Below are 4,020 nucleotides of genomic sequence, written 5' to 3'. Positions count from 1 at the left end.
TGTCAATGAATCCATAATCTCATCATGGTGGATGTTCTTTCCACCAAGGCAACTCAGTAGCTCTTTCAGGACTTCTCACTTATGTGAGCAGAAACAGAATATAACCACACATGAAACATCAAACACCATGTGGAAAAAGGAAAAAGAAGGAAGGAGGGAGGGAGGGAAAGAGGGAGAGAAATAAGAAAAAAAAGGAAGGGAGGGAAGGAAGTGACAAAGGAAGTAATACCTACTAGGTACCAGGCACTGTGCTAAGTATTTTAAAAATATCTCATTTGGTCCTCACAACAACCCTGTGAGGTAGATACTATTACTATCTCCATTTTGTAGCTGAAGAAACTGAGGGAAAAAAGAAGTTGAATGACTTTCCCAGGGTCACACAGCTAGAACTTTCTGAGGTTTCATTTAAATCCCATGTTTCTGACTCCAGGTCCAGCTGTCTATCCACTAGCACCACCTCACTGACTCTATCCTGTCAGCACCAGAGTTCAGGGTCAGACAATTTGTTACATTCATGAAAAGTCACATATTAAACCAAACAGGCAAGCTTTAGCTGCTTTCTCACAGATCCAAAGATTCAGCTGATGTGGAATAAAATTAAAATAGGGCTATGAAAAAAACAGACTGAAGACAACTTCCAGAATCACAAACATTTGCTTAGAGAATCTAAAAAAAATTACAATGGCATCCCTTTGAACAAAGGGGATCCCAAATAATAATGAATAACTGGTCTGGGAAGTAGAGTTGAAAGGTACAACAGAAACCCTGAATACCCCATTAAAGAATTATTTGTTTATTCTTTCTGTTATTCCTCCATTAAGGTTCTACCTAACAGGTTAAAGATTCTTTCCTGGACTGGATCATGTCCAGCAATGTCAATTTGTCTTGGTCTTAATTCATAACAATGGAAAGAAAGGGGTTAGGATAGAAATGGTTAACAGAGTGAAACAAGATTTAAAACAAGATAGAAATTGCTTTACAATTACTTAATGTGCAAAAGAGTTAATTGACATATTTTAATAAGAGTTGGAGAACCCACAGAATTAGACATTTAGTCTGACTCCCTCATATATAAGCTATAGCCTCAAAATAGAAATATGACTTGCCCAAGATCCTACAACTAGTAAATGGCAAGTTTGGTTCTTGAATTCAGATCAATCAATCAACAAGCATTAAGTGTTTACTATATGGCACTTGAGCTGATTCTTGAAGGAAAATAGAGATGCAAAAGAGATGGAGGTATAACAGCATAGAATTCTAAGCATCCAGAACAGCCAGGACAAAAGCACAGAGAAGGAAGAGAGCTGGAAAGCAGTGTGTGAGAAACAAGCAGGCTGGCCTGTAGGGTACATAGAACCCAGTAATGTATAAGAAGGCCTGGAAAGGTAGAAAAGGATGAGATTGGGAAAATCCCATTTCCTGATAATTCCAGTGCCTTTCTTCTATTGATTAATTCCAATGTGTCCTGCATATAGCTTGTACACATTTTTGTATATTCCCTTTCCATGTGAGCTCCTTAAGAACCTTTCTTTAGCTGCACCGGTTCGTTTCCTAGGCAGATCCTCCCTAAGCTTCCAACCATGGTTTCTGCTGGCCTTCAGATCTTGGGTATCATCCTTTCAGTACTGGGCTGGATATCAGGTCCAGTGTCCTGTGCCACGCCCATGGGGAAGATCACAGCCTTCATTGGCAATAACATCATAGTGGCCCAGGTGGTGTGGGTAGGCCTCTGAGTGTCTTGTGTGGTCCAGAGTGCTGGCCAGATATCATGCAAGGTGTATGATACCGTGCTGGCCCTGCTTCATGATGTCCAAGCATCTAGGGTCCTCATGGTCATTGTTCTGCTTTTGGCCCTGGTGGGCCTACTGACCTACCTTGCTGGGGCCAAGTGTACCACGTGTATAGAAGACGAAGAACCAAAAGCCCTGCTGGTACTGACTTCAGGGGTCATTTTCCTCATCTTGGCAGTCCTGGTCCTGATCCCTGTGTGCTGGACTGCCCACGAGATTATCAGGAATTTCTACAACCCCCTGGTGGCTGATGCTCAGAAAAGGGAGTTGGGGCATAGCCTCTATGTGGGCTGGGCAGCTGCAAGCCTTTTTATACTAGGTGGGTCGTTACTGTGCTGCACTTGCCCCTCTGGCGGCTCAAGGGACACAAGCCATTACATGGCCTGATACTCTGCTTCTGCCCCTTGCCCAGGAGGCTCCCGAGGTCCTTCTGAATACCCAACCAAGAATTATGTGTGAATCCAGAAAGGGGGGAGGGAGTCAACAAATGACTCCCTAAGGTAAGGGAGGTCCTCTTTCCCCTCCTTCCCTCTCAAGATGAAGTTACAGGTGACCCCTGTCAGTCTTGAGAGTTTTAGGGTTTTTTTGTTTTGTTTTGTTTTTAACCCCTTGAATGACTGAGCCGAGAAGATGACTCCACATCCCTTCCCAGTCTTTTACTGCTGCTACTGATGCAAAGTCTTCCAGACATCCTTGGATAAGGAGCTACAGAGATGCTAGCCAAGAGTTCCAGCACCTTTTCCTGGAAACCACAAAGATCTTTGCTATTTTTCTGGAAATGCCAGAACCCTCTTTGGTTGTGGAACTGAATTCTAACCTTGTCAAGTGCAAAGTTATTTAATGTGCTCTGTCCTTGCCATCTGCAACCCCCAGGAAAACAGGACCACCAAGATTCCACTAGCCTTTCTTGGTTTCCATGGGAACTGAGAGAGCTGCTATGATTCTCCTGGACTCCCAGAAGGGAGGAAGTGATCTCCCTGCTGGCTCTTGTACCCTGCTTTTAACATACTCTTCCTAATCCAGAATCCAGCAAGCACCTCTCCCCACCCTCCTACCATGCTGCTGTCTTCCATCCCTATCTCTTTTTGTGGAATTTCCATGGTTGGAGATTTTTAGAGAATAAAATGTGCCTTGCTAAAAAAAAAAAAAGAACCTTTTCTTTATATCCCCAGTACTTGACACATCATAGGCACTTAATAAGTGTTTGTTACTTGAATGTAGAGTTTTAAATGCCAAACAGAGGACTATATAATTAATCCTAGAAATAACAGTGAACCATTGGATTTTATTGATGAGGGGTAAGAGGGAGGTCCCAAAATCGAACTCCCTCTTTAGGAAATTAACTTTTGGCAACTGGGTGATAGATCAGAGTAGGGATAATATCACACAAGCTATTGGGATAGTTCCTGTGGGAGGTGCTGAAGGCCTAAACTAGGGTGACAGCTTCCTGAGTAGAGAGAAGAGGACATTAGTGAGAGATATTATAGAAACTGGAAGGTTTCACAAATAACCATGTAAGGTGACTGAGAGTGATGAACCAAAACTAACATCAAGCTTGCAAACCTAGGGGATCAGAGAGGGAGAGAGTACAGTGTAATAGTTTTCCTAGGCCAAGCAGCAGTCATTATCATTAGTTCAACTGAGTGATGAGGTTCAAGGATATACTATGGGCAGTCTAGAACAGTGGAGTCATTAACTGCACACATATTTGAAGTTTATCTGACAAGGACTTCAACCCTGTTTCCTCCACATCAAATTGGTTCTTGTTCATGTGACTTGTACTCAAGCCTTGAACCTTCTCAGTGTGTGTTTTTCTCCTCTTTTATGACAAGGTAAAACACAAGGACCGGCATTACAACTCTCACATATGTTTTCTTTTAGATAGATGATTGGGACCAAGAGATAATTCAGTAAAGATCATTTCTCAGTCATGTAAGAATTTTAGGGACTGGCCAATCACATTCGTATCAATGCTAGGGCCACTCTGCCAGGTTTGAAAAGGGGAAAAACAATTAATTATTATCCCACCTTATCGGTGTTCACTACCAAAAAAAGAAAGAAAGAAAAATTCCCAATCACAAACTCATAAAGCTGGGAGGAAGCTTCAGCAGTCATCAGGTGCAAATGTCCATGCCTCAGATAAATTGTATCCAAGTTAATGTTAAGAGGGATGACTTTCTTATTGAGAGAGAGAGAGAGAGAGAGAGAGAGAGAGAGAGAGAGAGAGAGA

The 4,020-nt window shown here is 42.4% G+C and overlaps 1 pseudogene; it reads left to right on the top strand.

The window, feature by feature from the left end:
• Positions 1-1,580: 1,580 nt before the first annotated feature.
• Positions 1,581-2,308, top strand: LOC138170163 (claudin-6-like; annotated as a pseudogene).
• The last annotated feature ends 1,712 nt before the right edge of the window (positions 2,309-4,020 follow it).

Source organism: Petaurus breviceps, unplaced genomic scaffold (assembly GCF_028583685.1).
Source record: "Petaurus breviceps papuanus isolate PSGF00001 unplaced genomic scaffold, PetGlider_PUasm1.0 38, whole genome shotgun sequence".
NCBI lineage: Eukaryota > Metazoa > Chordata > Mammalia > Diprotodontia > Petauridae > Petaurus > Petaurus breviceps.
Note: the sequence above shows the minus strand (reverse complement) of the source record. Positions and strands in the feature narration are given on the sequence as shown.